At 35.6% G+C, this 18,275-nt stretch overlaps 1 protein-coding gene across 3 annotated transcripts in view; it reads right to left on the bottom strand.

Annotated features, from left to right (window-relative positions):
* Window positions 1-12,735, bottom strand: part of OXR1 (oxidation resistance 1) — a 568,147-nt gene extending 555,412 nt beyond the window's left edge. For 2 of the 3 annotated variants that reach the window (XM_031947111.1, XM_031947112.1), the window contains exon 1: window positions 12,488-12,735. The gene's annotated coding sequence lies outside the window, so the exon portion shown is untranslated. The remainder of the gene's footprint in view (window positions 1-12,487) is intronic. The other variant, XM_031947113.1, reaches the window with a different exon arrangement.
* Window positions 12,736-18,275: the final 5,540 nt, after the last annotated feature.

The following is an 18,275-nucleotide window of genomic DNA, read 5'->3' as shown; positions in this document are numbered from 1 at the left end:
GTGGAGGTGGCAGGGTAGAGGGAGGTAATACCTGTATAAATTTTTTTGAGATCTGTTAACTTAGATGGGAAAAAATGAATCTTTATTTCAGTATTATCCATTTCCTTTCTACTTTCAACTATTTTATTTTATACACTTTATTATTTGGAGAATAACCTACAAACATTATTTGGAGAAGAGATCCATAGGTTTCAAACTATCAAAGAGATCCAGAACACACAAAAAGGTATCTAGTAATCTATCTATCTATATCTATATATACATGTACATACACACACACACACATATATGACTCTATGTCACTTACTAGAATGTTTATTTAGAGCATTGCAGATATATTATTAAGCATAATGGAGTCAGGATATAGCAGATGAAAATAATATCTACTTCAAAATAGAGAAAAGGGCTTAGAAAAAGATAAGACACTCAAGTCTGGAAATGTTCCTTTTGACTGATAATAAAAAAAAAAAGTTATGTGTGAATAGAAGATAAAAGTTCTCTAAATCGTTAGGAAGTAGCTATTTTGCATTATAATTAGAATCCAATAAGCAGTACTATTAGAAATCATAATAAGGTGAATGATACTGTAAAGGTGGAAAGATCCCATAACTAACAATAAGGAATAATTCAATAGCATTTCATCAAAAATATAACAACATTTATCTATGACTGGCCAAACAGACTGAGAAAATCTAGAGAAAAATATGTGTACTTTTGGATATCAGAAAATCAGTCACTAAAAAAAAAAAAATTCTGCTGTGATATATGCTTTATCTTAGATCAAGTGAAAAATATCACAAGGCTGTTATTCTTCCTTTTTGATAAAGTTTTGTAAAATTTTATATGCTATATATATGTGAACATTATTTCATGCTGACTCTTGCTATTAATATTAATTATATATGATGATTCACATTTTGAAGAATTCTAAGCTTTTTATAAAAAGGTACTGTAAGGTAGACACTGTTATTATTCAAATTGAAGTAAAGGAAAATGAGGTAAACAAAGATTAAGTCTTGACTAGGAACACAAAGGCAGTAAATGTCTAAAGCTGCATTTGAACTCAGGCAGCTAGCTAGGTGGCACAGGGGATAGAGAGTCAGGCCTGGATTTCAGATGAGGGGGTATAGAGAATAACTGGTCATCAAGTACTCTCATTTAAGAGTAATGACTTGGACCCCTGAAGTGACTCATTTGATTAAGTTATTTGAAAGCACAAAGAAAATCAGAATTTTATTTATTGCATATGACTGAAGTTCAGTGTTTTCTATGTAGTCTTATTAAGATATGGCTCACTGTAAAATTTTGATCATTGATGAAATAATTCTATTATAAATTCCTGACAGCTCACAAACAAATTCCAACTCCTTGAATTATATAAGGTGCAAAAAGAATAGGCAACATGGTAAGGATTGCTCTATGGAGCTATGTTTGCTCTTCTAGGAAATAAAATAAAACTCTTCCAAGCTATCAGGATAGATTGAAGTTGGTAGATCATTTGAGTTTAAGAGTTCTGACTGCAGCAACTTGAGAGAAAAGATCAATCAATCAAGTATCCATACTGTCATGTACCAGTATAGAGAGAGACCTTCCTTTGCCCTGGCTCTGTACTGGGGGTGCAGGAGTTGGAGCAAGTCTATGATGGGAACAGAGAGGGATCAAAGTTTCCCAGATGATTTGTGGTAGGGTCTACTACAGGGAGACCCAGTCACAGAATCAAATAAACAAAACTTCTCCAAACAAGGAATTGAAGTAGGATTCTCATTTAATTCTTGCTCCAAATTTGGAATTATGCCCACAGGCTATCAAACTGTGCATACTCTTTGATCCAGCATTGTTTCTACTGGGCTTGTAACCTAAAGAAATCATAAAGGAGGGAAAGGGTCCCATATGTGCAAAACTGTTTGTGGAAGCCCTTTCTGTAGTGGCAAAAAACTGGAAATGGAGTAGATGCCAATCAGTTGGAGAATGGGAACAAGTTATGGTATATGAATGTTATGGAATATTATTGTTCTATAAGAAATGATCAGCAGGATGATTTCAGAGAGGCCTGGAGAGACTTACATAAACTGATGCTAAATGAAATGAACAGAATTAGGAGATCATTATACACAGCAATAGCAAGATTATACAATGATCAATTCTGATAGACATGGCTCTCATCAACAATGAGGTGATTCAGACCAGTTCTAGTGGTCTCATGATGAAGAAAACCATCTGCACACAGAGGATAGAGGGAACTGAATGTGAGCCACAACATAGTATTTTCACTCGTAATTTGCTTGGATTTTGTCTTCTATCTTATTTTTTTCCTTTTTGATCTGCTTTTTCTTGTGCAGCATGATATTTGTGAAAATATAGAGAGAGGAATTGCACATGTTTAACATGCATTGAAACACTAGCCAACTGGGAGAGGAAGTGGGAAAAAGGGAGGGGAAAAATTAGAACATAGGTTTTGTCAAAAAATCATTCATGTACACATTTTGAAAATAAAAAGCTTCTATTAAAATTATTTTAAAAATTCTTGCTCCATCGTGGTAAGAGCCACAGAAAAGGGCTTATTTTATTTTTTCCCTTTTTTTGGGTACTCTTTCAACAAAGTTTTTATCCTTGTGTTAAGTCCAGAGTTTGAGCCACAGCTTTTGACTCTGCTATGTTTTGGTGGAAGTAGATTTTTTAGCTTAGTTTTAAAAGTCTAAGTATCCAAGAAAGTTTACAATTGCAAAATTATTATAACTATATAGTTCATCACTACATATATTTAGATACATATTGTATCATTAGCTACTGTTTTAAATAACAATTAAATTTTTCTTCCCTTTCCATCAATGTAGTACAAAGCATTATACACAGCATTCTTATTACCCAAGGAATCATTATTCTACTTATATAAACCAGTATATCATTACAATGAGATCATTTAATTTTGGGGGGTGGGTGGTACAGAAAGACAACAGAAATGTGAATATTAACTATTTATTAAGCAGAAGTCCTATCTGTTAGTATGGATAAAAAGTTTAACTAAAACACTGTCTGCTCTTGTGAAACATAAACTAGAAAGGAGAAATATGCACACACACACACATATATACTCATGTACACACATAAACACAAAAACCAAAGAATATATATTAAGTACATCAATGAAGAGAAGACTATTCCTATTTGCAGGATACATTATAGTGTAAATTACTGAAATGATTAAAAACCAATCTTTAGGATATAAGGTAAATCCATAAAAGTGATCAGCATATCTAAAAAGTACTAAGAAAAGCCAAGAAGGAAAAAAAAATAAGATAAATTCAATTCAAATAGCCACAACTAGCACAAACTAGCTGGGAATTTACTAATTTATATGAACACCACTATAAAACACTTTATCAGTAATAAAAAGGGCCAAATTACTGAAAAGGTAGTTATTGCTCATGGTTGGGTTGTGCTGATATAATAAAAATGACATAAATTGATTTACAGATTCAATGTTATGACATTTAGATTACTGAATGGATATATTTTAGAATTAGATAAAAAATCAAATTTATTTGGAAGAAAAAGAGGTCAAGAATCTCAACTAAAATAATAAAGAAAATAACATCATAAGACTTTGTAGTATAGAACTACATTCCTCAAAATTATTTGGTTTTGGTTAAAACAAACATTAGAAATAGATAAATGAGACAAATAAGATAATCAAGAAACAGAAGCAAATGAAAACAATAATTTAGGGTTAAAAGCAAGTAGGAAGATCTCACTCAGGACATTATGTAAAGCAGAATAAATGAATTAACAAGGAAAAGACTAATATGAGAATCCTGTAAAATCAATAGGACTTAGCATATAATTTGATAGGGGAGGTCAAAAGAAAGGTAGGATCAAAGATAAACCAAAGATTTGGAACAAAGGAGACTATGAATGGTGATAGCAGCAGCAGCAGCAACAAACAAACAAACAAAAAAGGAAGAACATATACTAGGAAAAGTATGAGCTTAGTTTAGTTTGGAGGTCCCACCAGACTGTAACAATAGACAGGCCCTGAAGGTAATTTGAAATGTAAGTTGAATTTTTAGAATGTAAGTAGAATGTTTAGAAGAGATGTTAAATTTTAATGCATTGTTAAAGACTGTTTTGCCTCATCTCAGTAGTAGAAAGGGAAGATGGAAGAGTTCAATAAAGCATCGTTTTTACCAGCATTCTTGTTCCTTAGGCAAAGAAATAACCAGGATTAGAGTGCTTGATTATTAAAAAGAAAAACATATGATCACTTGCCAAGTATCTTATAGAAAGGATTCTTTTCCTAGGAATAGGTTGGCTTAAGTGACCTCTGAGGCCTAGCTCTGGTTTATATGATTAGTAAATTTTAAGAGGAGTGTCAATAAAGATACCCCTTCAATTAGGATTCAGAAGAGAAGATACTCAATCATACACTCACAGAGGAAGAAGTAGAAATATCAGCAAATTCACTTCAATATCTCTGGACCTCAGTTTCCTAAATCTGTCAAACTTGAAAATTAATTTCTTCCTAGTTTAGAGAGAACTATATAATAATATTCTAAATGGGTATGATTATAGGCATCTAGGTGGTACAGTAGATAGAGTGACAGGTCTAGAATCAGGAAAACTCATCTTTGTGAGTTCAAATCTAGCTTCAAACACTTACTAGCTGTGTAAACTTGGACAAGCCACTTAACCCCAATGAGCTGGAGAAGGAAAGAGCAAACCACTCTAGAATCTTTGCCAAGAAAACTCTAAATGGGGTTATGAAAAGTCAGAAACAACTAAAATGACTGAAAAAGAGTGAGGTATGAATAAGAAAATCTAGCTTCTAGTTCATACTTTTCTTCTCTCTAAATGTACTAGAAGAATTCAATCAGAAGTAGAATAATTATGACCTTCCCTAAATTTCAAACATCAGACTTCTCTGGTGTGTCTGAAAAATTTCTAACAGCTTGTCATTTATCAGGCAACATGCAATTATCAAGTACTTACTGTGTGCCAGGTTACACACTGGAAAGAACACCTTTACTCCTTTAAACGATTTCTTTCCACTAACACATTGTAGAGGCATTGCCCTCTGCTACCAAATGTAAAACTTTTGTTAATAAACGCTGTGGGGACAAGGGCATAGGGACAAGGATACTATATAAGTGGTCTCTCTACTACAAAGGTCCCATTTCAATGCTTCAGTCATATAGTGGGTCCCTGGGCTCTCCAAAACTTCTGCAAAATGAGAGGAAACATTAGCAAGGTATCTGGCATGCTAAAAGCTTCCAATTACCATTAAATGCATCTGGGCATTTAAAATATGTTTAGTACCAGCCAATGAAGAAGGCTGCTTTCCCAGTCAGCCTAGGTAAGGAGATAAAGACTCATCACTAATAAGCTGGTTATATAGTGTGAATTACTTTACTGTAGCAATCTATAAAATAAAATAAAAAAACAAAAGGGCCCATAGTGTTACATGGTCCTCAACTGCTTCTTTAGTGATAGGGGTGACATAGTAGAAGAAGAAAATGAGGGTGCTACAAATCAAGTTTTTAGGTCACTATAAACATTAAATCTTACTCTAAATGTAAGATCCTTGTCCCAAGATCAACAAGTTGTTATACAAGAGGAAATGAATCAAATCAGTCTTGACATTCTTACTATGAATGAAAGTACAAGACAATTAAATGGAAGAATTATTTGTAGGTCATCTTAAAGGAGGCCATATAAAGAGCTGTTTTGATTGCCTATAGCAAGGCAATAAGAAACATTTTTCAAGGTCCACTTGGTCCTCCCAAATTGTGATCCAAGTTGACTATTTAAAAAATACCACCATAATGATAATTGCAGCTTAGGTGCCAAAATAAGTTGCAGAGGTTGAAGATGTATAAAATTTTACTTGATGAGTACTTTATGAGACTCAAATTAAATCCAATTTAAAAAAAGACTCCAGATTCCTAAATTTAATACACATTCACTGAATAAAAATGGTGGGCAAAAGAGAGAACAAAGACAAGCAAACATTGGAAAATATGGCTCACAAAATAAAAGAAGTCAAAGTCCTATATGCCTCACAAAAGCCCTATAGCCATTTACCATAAACATTTTCTTCAAGAATAGAGTCAGCATGTACTAGCACATGGTTAGCACTAAGCACCATCATAAAAGAAAACAGACAAAATTTTAATATACAAGAAAGACAGGTTACTGAGATGGGAGTCATTCCTAAATCAGCTGTCAGTGTACCATCAGACCACTGATTTGTTAAAGCAAGGCAAAAATTTTTTTTTTTCTACTACAAAAGTTAAAAGCAATTAAGGATATTAAGATAGCTCCAAAATGAGCAATTTGTAAATAAGGTAGTAATACTTAAAAGGGGGAATTAATATTAATGCTTAAATAACAGAAGTTGGCACAGACTACCAATTTTCCCTAAGGAAGCTTAGTAGAAATCAATCACCACAACAAAGAGACTAAACCTGCCTAGAAATCACTAAGAAAACATTTAATCTCCTTGCCAAGTAGAGAAAAGATAGCAGCTACGGGTAACAGCAGTTTAGAATATAACTAATGTGGGAAAATATCACAGAGGAGGATGGGGGAAGAAAATGAGCAATATAGTCTCAAACTGTAAGAATCTATATCTGGAAAAACAAGTTTATAAAGAAACTCGGTTAAGGAAGATCACTCCAAGAACAGTTAAAAATAAAACTGGACAGAAATTAACATATAATTGAAAAATAAAAAAGAATCATCCAGATTTCTGCAATAATTTTTTTCTTCATAAATAAGAGTAAAATATTTAGATTCTAACATCATGGTCCCAGATGTGTTGTATAAAAGTAGAAATGCTATTGTGAGGAAAATAGAAATATCAGCTGAACCAGAACAAAGACAAACTTGCTCTGTCTTAAACATTATGCAAATGTCAAGGAATTAAAAGGATCAGTTCTCAAGGCACATGTGAAATTTGAGAAAATAACAAAAATTTAGAAAAAAATGTGGTAAAAAATTACCATTAATTATGAGTCAAAAAATATCAACAATCTCTCAATTTGCCCAACTCTAAAAATGATATTATGAGAATAATTACATATATATTGACAACATCCTTAATACAGGAATAAGAAGGGAAGAGGCAAGTTGTTCATAGATGATATTCTACAAAAGACAATATCTCTACAGTAACAGAATTGGCTGAAAAGCATAGAGAATACATGATCCCACAATGCCTATTTCTTGTTGACTAAAAAAGAGCATATGATTTGATAGAGCTTATTTCCAAGAATCTATCATTCATATGCTAAAGTAGTGTAAGGTTCTTTGAAAAGCTATAACAAGAGTTAACTTGGTCCAGTGATTATCTGATGATCAATATCAAATGAAGTTAAGATATAAGAAAGGAAGGCAGAAGCTAAACAAAATTATCTGCTACTCTTATGAAGAACATCCAGCTATGACAACAAATGGAAAAAGTTTCCCCACAAAAGATCCTGTTGAAAGGTTATGTTGTAGTGAGTGGGTAAGCCCTGAAACTCTGCTGAAGTTCCTAAATAAGATCCATGATTATTCAAAAACTTTTGAACTATTCACATGAGGAAACTGTAGTGGATGAAGATCTTATTTTCTAATCCATCACATACATTTAAATAAGTAGCCCACAGCACAAACACTGGAAATGCACAATAAATTGGGTTTTGAATGAGGGATGAGGACGGAAAGCTGAATTGCATAAGTGCTTTCAATGACTCCAACTTCTCATTGAAAAGGGCCATTTTAAAAAAATAACAACATTCTCTTGGGAATACCCAATGATTGTAAGTTTCTGAAGGACTAAAATAAGATGAAGGGGTAATAAAGAGATATATAATAAAGATAAAAAAAACTCCAACACAGTGCCAAAGATAAAGGAAAGGAGGTGAGCCAGCCATTTTAAGCATGTTCTGAGTTATAAATGGGATGCCTGCATATTCCATTGTGAGGATCAAATGAGATATGTGTAAAGCACTTAGCATAGTGCTAATAATAATAAATACTTGTCCTATACTTCTCCCCTTTATCATACCCATCAAAGAAACCTTCAGTGTTTAGCACAGCACTGTTTGCCAGCAGTAAATAGTAGAAATAATTAGTTAAGTGACTGAGAGGTAGTACAGTGCTTGATTGGAAGTCAAGAAGATCCAAGTTCAAATCCAGTTTTGGACATTTACTACTGTGTTACCTTTTTTATTTTCTCATTTATAAAATGAAGGTAATAATAGTACCTATCTCCCAGGGTTGTTATGAGGATAAATGAGATATCTGTAAAGTACTTTGTAAAACTTGAAACACTATATAAGTGCTATGATTATTGTTGTTATTATTATTTCTGATAGTTTTTAAGAACCTCCCTCAACTCTGGGGGAAGTAATAATAGCATCATTAAAGTCATTTTATAGATGAGGGAACAACCAGAGACAGGATATGAGTTTCTAAGAGTGACATAACTGGGAAGCATCAGAGCAGAACTGGAATTCAGGGTTCTTCTGACTCCTAGCTGATTATTCTTTTCCACTTAATATTGCATAATTGATAAATTACTTGGGAACACACTTTCTTAGTGTGAATGAAAGGCCTGGATACAACTGAAACCACCCTGTATTCAGAGCTGCTCAGAAACTTTTAGCCATCTTGACCAGGCCTGCTTCTCTCTCAAAAGTTAAGTGACATCTCTTTGGCTACCCATCAATTCTATAAACATTTATTAGATGCCTTCTGGGTGTCAGGTACCATCCTAGGCAAAGATGAAAAAAATGGCACACTTCCTAACCACAATCAGTCTAGTAGTAGAAAGAAACATTTACATAGAACAATAATACAACTATCATAGAGATTATATTATAGGAATATATATATACACATATATATATATATATATATATATATATATATAAAATGTAGGTATATATTTGTTCATAAACATATGTACACATGTGTATGTGTGTATCTATATATATACATATATATAATATAAGAAAGGTTAAATAAAATAAAATGAGAGATTCAATGGAGGCTGGATAATTTTAATTAGGATACGAGGAGATCTAGGAAGGCTTCAAAAGGACATCTGAATTGGATCTTAAAGGTTCCTAAAAGGTGGAAATGGGGTGTGTTACAGGGTTTAGACTGGATGTATCATGTGCCTACAAAGAGGAAATATTAAGATAAGATGGGGTAACAATAAATCACTGATTTTGGCTAGAATGTAAACACGACATTAACTTCATGGATCATAGATTCAGAAATCAAATGGTTCATTCCCTTCATTTTATAGATGAGGCAACTAAGTCATGGAGAGGCTGAGATATTTGCTTAGGGTCACACAAAAAGTATCACTCATTTGTAACAAATAGTACAGCTAGACCAAAACATATAATACAGATTCACAAATAAATATAGGAACATTCCTATAGAAAAATAAGTTACAGGAGCTACCTACCACTGCTCCAGCAACAAATGAAAGGTCCCAAGGACTTTTCAGGAACCTCAAGACCTTCGGAAAAATCAGAAAGATAAAAAACAAGTAGTCATCCAAGTGAAATCTTTTCAATATCAGGCCTTCTCTTAGAAACAGATAAAAATTCTGTGAGCTGGGAAATAAAGTCCCAACTACTATTATTTTAATATCAAGAAAGAAAATAAACGTTGAATTTGTTATTTTGCATTTAACAGATCAGTGTTCTTATTTAAGCAAATCACAAGTTAAAAAAAAAGACTTCCTGTTCCTAAAATTTGGTTCCATTTGACTTGTTTTTATTTTTAAACTGTGGGGAGGAAGGCTAATTGATGGCTACAAATAATATGAAACTCTTCCATTACTTACAATCTTACAGAGTTATCTAGATTTTTGAGAAGTTAAAGGACTTGCCTAAGTTCATATAGTCATATATATTACATTTGGAACTTGAACCCATCTACCTGTTTCTATGACAAATCTTCTATTTTGCTGAGGTACCCCTTATTTTCATCTATCACATATATTCATTTCGCCCCTTCATCCTGAAAGCCAAAAACAGGAGGAGACACATAGTTTTGGTTGTTGCTATTACTGTTTATTCAAGTAATAATATCTCTTGGGGATAATGTAATAATGCCCCATTGAGGACAGTGGGAGTAAGAACAGTCCTAAATATCTAAGCTCTGAGTTTCTTCAATGATACCAAATCAGATTCTGAAAGAGCAGAATGATTGTGCCAACCAGTCTCATCTTCCAACAAATGTAGAAATACACTCCACAGCATCCTCCACAAGTGGTTTTAAAAATGTATTTGCACTTTCTATGATGAGAACATGCTATCTTGCAGAGTAAACCATTCTGTTTTTAAAGATTAATATTCTTCCCTGAGTGCTCATGTACTCCCATGCAACTTTCAATAATACTTTGCTCTGCTTTTTGAGACTACTCATATTTTAAAACTGACTCTATATATAATATTCTCTCTGATAAAACTAAACCAGTCCTCCAACCACATGATTTTCAAGTCCTTTACTAGCTTGAAAACACTCCTCTTAAAAGGTATAATCAAGAAGTGAATTATTCTATCTAAAACCTGACTGGTATAACATACAGTAGAAAAATTATCTCACCTTTGTCTGGGCACGTTTCAATGAAGAGCTTTCTTTCTAATAGTTTGCTTCCTTGAATTTTGGAAGAAGGTCACTAACCATATGGAAAGTCTTTACTATGTATAAAAGTTTCTGGGTGCAAATAACTGCCAAGTTTGGGGGATTTGGGGGGAGAGGACAAGTAAAAGAGAAACAGAAGCCAGCATTTGTCAAAGAACAATAATAGGTAATCTGAGTTGGAACCCCTTGAAGATCTGGGGGAGAAGCCCTGGAAGCCTAGGTCTTTGAACCACAATCACATTCACAGCACTCAATTTGCTCTTGAGAGGAGAGAAGGTTGTGGTGAGAAACAGAGAGCTGCTGTTTCTTATTCCCACATTAAAGTTAAATGAATGGTCAGTTTCCAGGTATGTGCCTATGCATGTATGTATATGTGTGTGTGTGCACGTGCTTGTGTTTTAGAAGAAGATAAGATGGGAAAGAGATAAGGGGTGTGAGCTGAGAAAAGAGATGAGGAAAAGAAATATACAAAAAAAATATAGTCATTTTATGATGTCCTATCCCAACATCTCATTAACATGGAGAGTGCAGCAAATGGACTCAGCCAGCCTCTCCCTGTTCTCAACACACATATACATGCAACTTGAGAATTATATGCCATAGAGTTCTTTCAGCTCCACTCAGTGGATGAAAGATCTAGAATCAGCCTGAGAGATCCCAATGATAAAAAACAAATACTACCCCTACCACACTTCCATAGGAGGAGCAGTCATCACCTTTGCAAATGACTATCCTTACATCACTTTCAAAGGTAAGTTAAAGAGGCCCTGTACAACATCAACACACCCTATACAGGAATCCAATTGTGGCCGAGATGGTCTGGGAAACATGGAGAAGAACAGGGCAGAAAGGCTATGCTCAGAACAAATAGTAGTGAGTATTTAAGGAGAGGTGGGAATCTTCCTTCTTGACTTCAGCCGGCTATTTATCTCCCCTCCAGCCTACTTCATTACCTTTTCGAGCGCCCAACCTCCCTCCTCTACAGACTCATACCCACCGAGCCAATATTTTCTGCTCTACTTTTCACATTCCTGACCCAATGCCCCCTGACTTCAGCCAGTTTTATCACCTAAACTCGGCCAATGCCGATATCCCCAAATCTCTCTTCATCACTAAGTCCCAGAAAGACAGTCACTAGTCTGAAATCCTAGCTGACCCCTATGATCACTACCTAGCACTTCTCCCAGCTTCCTTTTTCTAGAATTCTGGTTCACCTTCTACACGTATATTCCTCATCCATGGGGATCTCTGAAAATCCCTACCTCCCCTCCAAGTATAGTACTCCTTTGCCTCTACACCTGTCCATTCATAGATCTTCAAATCCGGCTTCCTCGGCTTCTCCCTGGTCAAGTTCGTTTATCTATCTAGTCCCTTACCTTTCCCAAAGGTTTCCCTCTGCCCCTCCCACTGCCTAGGCGTTTCTACCTAAGACCTTGTTCCTTTGCCCCGCACAGATTCACTCTCCTACCTGCCCCTTCTCTGTACCGTTCTGCCCCTCTTTCCAGATGTCCTTCTTCTCTAGCCTCTTTCCCCGGTTCCTATGTTCCCTTCCCCCTTCCAACTGTTCTTCCTTTCTACAGCACCAACCTCTTTCGCCCCAACCAATCTTTCCCAATCCCCATCAGCCCTCCAAAGTGGCCAAACTGCCCTCAGAGCTTGGAGAAGGACCGGGGAGGAAGTGGAAAGGGGGAGCGCGGAGCAGTAAAGCCAGCTCTCTAGTCTGCCAGCCGCGCCTCCTCTGCCGCAAACCCGGGCGGGCATGCATCCATCTGCTTTAGGGCACGGGACTCACCCGGCTGCCAAGCCCTTGCCCCACCACCCAGCAACCTCAGAAACTTACTTGCTGGTCTCCAGGAGGTGGAGGTGGAGGCGGCTACAGCTGCGGCTGCGGCGATTGCGCCCCTCTTGGCTGGGTAAGGCGGAGCGCGGCGCACTCCCTGCGCTCCTTCAGGCCCCTTCCCAGTGAATGGGATCAGCTTGACGCATCCCCGCTCTGCCCCCGCCGCTGTGGCTGCCGAGCACATCCAGACATGCTCAGTTTTCTGACCTTCTCCGTGTGGAAGCTACCAAGAGCTGCCGAGAAAGGGGGTGGGATGGGGGTGTAGGTAGGGGTGATGGTGGAGGGTTGGCAAAGCTGATGAGGAAGCAAGTGAAGAGCTACTGAGAGGAAACACCGATCCGGATGCAGCCACAGCTGAGAGAGCGAATGAGCGAGCTAAAAATAGTTCCTGCGGAAAGAACAGCTGGAGCTTAAAAGGACACAGCAGAGCGCTCGCCTCCTTCTGACGCTGTGAGGAGCCCAGAGCTCTAGGCTTCCTTGAGCCTTGCTAAGCTAGGAACTCGGGAATGCTGGGGCTGCTCAGCCGCGGGAAGACATTTGTGCCTAGGATTCAGGCCCCTTCATTCCCCAATGGAAAATTAACTCAATGAAGTTCCCTTCCCCCAAACTGCCTTTCTGAAAAGCCTGAAAACCTCCCGAAAAGGGGCAGATATTTAGATGCAGCCCAGGCTCTAGTTGCAGTCGTTCTCACCTACCTACCGCCATAGAGTTCACGTACTCCCGCTTCAGGGTCCCTAGCCAGTGACAGATACCAATCCCCGGGAATCCCCCATCCGCGTCAAAAACGGAACATGGATGGGCTGCATGCATTGCGAAAATCTCAGCTAAATCCTATCCTCACAACTGCGCAGACCAGCACATAGAAACTGTGCTAACTTGCCCTTCTTCCGAGGCTGGTAGGGGAAAGAAAAGCTATCTCGTTCAAGCCAGATATGAAACCTGAAAGGAGGTGAAGAAGGGCAGGTGTGTGGCTGGTTGTGCGAGAGAGGATGGTAGGAAATACTATGATTTTAATGGAGCTAGAAGCAAGACGTGTCTGCAGATCATGAGTCTTAAGTCCACACGTGATTTCATCTTGTTCACTCACAAGCGCGCACATAGCCACACAACACCCCACACATACACACACAAAACACATTCACAATTGAATATACAATGTTTCTCATGCTTCTGGATAATTAACACATATCAATTCTTCCCATCAGTTTTCCCTTTTATTTTCCATCTCCTCTTATCTGGTCCTTATCACACAGGCTTAAAAAATTGAAACATGGCTTACTGAAGGATCATGAATGCATGGTCAAGTTTGATTCCACTACTGAACTCTATTGGGGTTTCCAGAACTTGTCTAGTCACTCCAACTATTGCAATTAAAAAAAAAAAAAAGCAAATAAACAAAAACCAAAACAAATCTTGGAGTAACCACTTGGAGAAACATCTTCATCCTTCCTCAGAAAGATAGCTGATGAAATGCAAAGGGGAAGATGTGGGTAAAAGCCTTGACTGTGTGACTTTGGACTTGGACATTCAACATTTCTGGGTCTTAGTTTTCTCATCTGTAACATAATTTCTCCTCTGCCTACTTTATAAATTTACTGTAAAGGTCAATATATATATGTGGTGTTTTTACATCTATATATGAAGATAATTATTATGAACTTTAATAATGTGCAATTTGGGCAACTCATATATAATATATGTGCTTTTTATAGAATAAAGCATTCAAATGTTGGGGGTTTTTGTTGTTGCAAAATTTCAGTCTTACAAGTGAAGTGAATATTATTTGAAATAAATAGTTTTTTCCTAAGGAAGAGCCCAAGAAATTTAGGATTCCTTTAATTTGGGAGTACAATAAGCAATTTCAACATGTTAAAAGCGTTTTTTAATAGTTTTCCCAGTTTCTTTCTTAAGTATTAATATAATGGTTAATAATAGTATAGTGATTTACTGGCCAGTCCTGGACACATGTGCAGATATTGCCTGATAGCTTAAGGCTTTCAAATATACACAGATATTCTTAGCCTTGTTTCAGTCAGAGCTTATGTGGAAATTGGGAGAAGCTGGTTTCTATCTATGATGATTTAGAGATTGGTACTATGTGCTGATGAAACATTTTCTAGTTGACTGCAGAGACTGAAAAAAAACATTGATTCAGTAGTTTGAAAGTTGAAAGGGGGTGACTTGCCCGTCTCTTAATCTCTTTCCTTTAGCAGCTGTGGGGAGGCAGAATGATGTTGAGCTGCTTTCCTGGAATTCTAGACTGGGAATGCTATCACAATTATTTTCTAGCTGGCTATGGTGGCTGTGAAAACATGATGACTTTTCACTCTATTTATTCTTTATTGAGCTTAGATGAATGAATATTCTGAAATGGAAATGTGCCTAAGTGATTTGATTCACTTTTCTTTGAAATTCTTCTAGGACAGGGCTTCTTAAACTTTTTTTCACTTATGACCCATCTCCTCTCCCCCCACAATTTTCACATGTCTAAGTATGAAAGCATAGGTATACAAATCAAATATTTACTTCTAATAAATCATAAAGAAAAATTTAAAACAATTCTTTGGCCTACATATAATGTATAACTTCCTTCCTACACTTGTTCAAACTTCCTTTTATGCCTTTCACACAAAAACTTTCTTGCATGGAATCAATATGAAGATGACTAAAGTCTTAATATTGTCTTTAAGTTATATAATGAAAACTTACAATTTACAGAGTACTGTCATATCATCTGACTCTTATAAAAACTCTATGGCATAGGAAATGCAGATTTTGTTATTTACATTTGACATATAAAGAAAGTGAGGTGCCAAAAGATTAAGCAATCAAATAATGACTGGGGGCAGCTGGGACTGGAACTTTTGATAATATAACCAATGTTTCCCAGGAATGCCTAATAGCCAAGAGTATTTTGCAAATCTTGCACAACTAAAAAAAATCTTTTATAATATTTTTCCTCTATAAAGATTTTCTGTTGGCATATGATAGAATTTCCTTAGGCCAATTACACAGAAATGATAAAAGATAGTGTATACAAACCAAATCTAAGCAAAATTCCATCAGCAGGCCAGTATTATGGCCAGCAACAATTTAATAAACATTACCTGAATGTCAGTAATTAACTATGCATAAAGATAAATCAGGCCCTTATTTTAAGCTATATTATAATGTTGGTAGCAGTATTTGAAGGTCATCTACTACAATTGTATGCAGCATAGTTCCTAAGAGTACCCATCAGTCTGCTGCTCAACTCAATACTATATTTATTTTGAAAATGAAGCTTTTTCCAGGGTCCAGAATAACACAGGAATAAGTGTGGATATTTCCCTATTATTAACCAAAAATCATATCTGCCTCATTGAATAATTAATTCTGGGTTTACTCTTAAGGTAATTCAATATTGCTTATTTAACAAATTGGAGAAATCTTTCTTTCCCTCCAAAAACAATGAATCATCTCTGTCTTTGTCTCTATCTTTGTCTCTCTGTGTGTGTCTGTGTACATATACATATATACTTATATTGCCTCTAATCTCCTATGCATAAATAAATATAAAAGTTATAAGCTATACAAACTGTTAACAATTTTAAGCAATAATAGAACAAATTACAATATATCAGCTATGAAAAAAAATCACCTCATTTGAAACTTCACTTCTGAAATATAATCCCATCATTCAGCTACAAGGATGGAAGCCAAAATCTTTCAGGAATTTTCTCATTTATTGACAGTACAGTTTAAACATAGATCTTTCAGGGAGTAAGTCTCTTTTCCCTCTCACAGTCTCTCTTCAACTGTGACAAATGAATCTCCAAAACAACAATTGAATCTTTACATTCTCCTCAAGGAATTTTCTTCATTATGTTACAAGATGAGATTTAAAAGTTATCTCAGAAAGCAATTTTTTCCCATTCTTTTTCTATCTTTTCATAGTTTCTTTCAAGCCATGACTTGAAAGTCATAACAATATCTGCTGAATGATAAACAGCTAGTTTCTCAAAATTCTACAACCTCTTAAAGATCAAGTAACTACCTCTAGTATCTTGTGTGAGGGGCTATTGAAGTTGATATTACTCTGTATTTTATAATATTATAAGATATAAGAGCTAACTGATATTTGGATTAATTACATGAATGGAAAAATAAGGAAATTATTTTGCATTATATGACAGGATAAGGATAGTTATATTTAATGAATGTAGAAGCAACCCCTTAATTCTGTTATTATCTCATTTATTTTGTCTACAGTGTGTTTGTGTATATTTGTTTAAATATTGTTTCCCTTATTAAACTCCTTGAGGGCAGGACTGCTTTTGTCTAGCACAAGACCTGGCACATAGTAGATGCTTAATAAATAATACTGGTTTAATGATTTCAACCTCTTACAAAAGCTTTCATATTGTTTTTCCTCTTCCTTTTTTTTATCCTCACTTCATACTTCTCTGTACCCCCATGTAAGGATGGCTAAAAACTGTTACCTCTTCTAACTTGTGCTTCTAAACTTGGAGACAAGAATCTGAAGAAACCTCTTATCCAAAGAAAAGAATGGTTGAAGGAGTGATAATATAAAAGCCTAGGAATGTATTTTTCTGAATCCTTACCCATATTTCATAAAGTCATAAAAGAGCACTAGATCTTAGTTACTCTGATTTCAAGATTGCTACTGTTGGTTTCTCTTTTAAAAGAACCTATCATTTATAATTTCCTCTGATTTTATCTCTTTTAATTCCCAAATTTTGATTTTTTTTATTTTCAAAATATCTCAGACAAATAACTTCCAAATTTTTCAAGGACTACCTGGCTCTGAGAATTACAGTCTTTGATGAGATGCCAGGACTGTCTTGGGTGACAATAGGGAGAAAAATTAGAAAGGCTACTTGATCATTCCTCCCCCACCTCTCCTTCTGTGGAAATAGGAACAAGACTCAGATAATTCTTGCCGTCAAAGTCCTTGGCACTATCAAATGGTTCAACATCAGAAACTGATGTGTTTCTGTATGGAAATGACATTAAAGAAGTATCCTAAGGGCATCAGACATTTATATTGGGAATTGCAACTAAAACATCCCATAAAGAATCTCCTTCATTAAAATGTAAGCTCCTGGGGAGGAGGGTCAGTTTTAAATTTTCTGTTTGTATCCCTAACACTTAGCACAGTGCCTGACAATGTGCAGCAAATAAGTCTTTTTTCTTATTCATTTATTCAAATTGATTGAGAAAATCATTCTTAATTCTTCCTCCTCTCCCCCCTCCCCCAAAGGAAATCTCTAAAAGAACTATAGAGAAAACATGATGTGATGGAAACAAACAAACAAAAAACAAACAAACAAACAAACAAACATACAAACTGAGAACATTAAAAAGCCCAAACACTGGATTTAAATCAAATCACACTAGATGTATATCACTGGGCAAGTAATTTCAGTTTTCTCAGTTTTCCCATTTGTAAAATGAGGGGATTGGATAAAATGTTTTCTAAATTATCTTCTGGATTAAATGATATGATCCCTATTTTCTCCAGCTTCCTTTCCCATATTATTTAAAGGATCAACTTCATGGAACTGAAAAAAAATAGGTTCACATTGAGTTAGGTGACTCATTTTAAAGATGAGAATACTGAGGACCAAAAGAATTATATGATTTAACAAAAATAATGGGGAAAAATCAGAATGAGAACTTCCTTCCTACCTCCTTGGTGGCTAAACCACACTGGATCATTCCCAGGAACCAAAAATAGGTTTTCACCTTAAGATAAATATTTCTGCTCTCTACTTCAGTATTGAGT

This window comes from Sarcophilus harrisii, chromosome 1 (assembly GCF_902635505.1).
Source record: "Sarcophilus harrisii chromosome 1, mSarHar1.11, whole genome shotgun sequence".
Taxonomy (NCBI): domain Eukaryota; kingdom Metazoa; phylum Chordata; class Mammalia; order Dasyuromorphia; family Dasyuridae; genus Sarcophilus; species Sarcophilus harrisii.
This window is presented reverse-complemented; position numbering and strand designations above follow the sequence as displayed.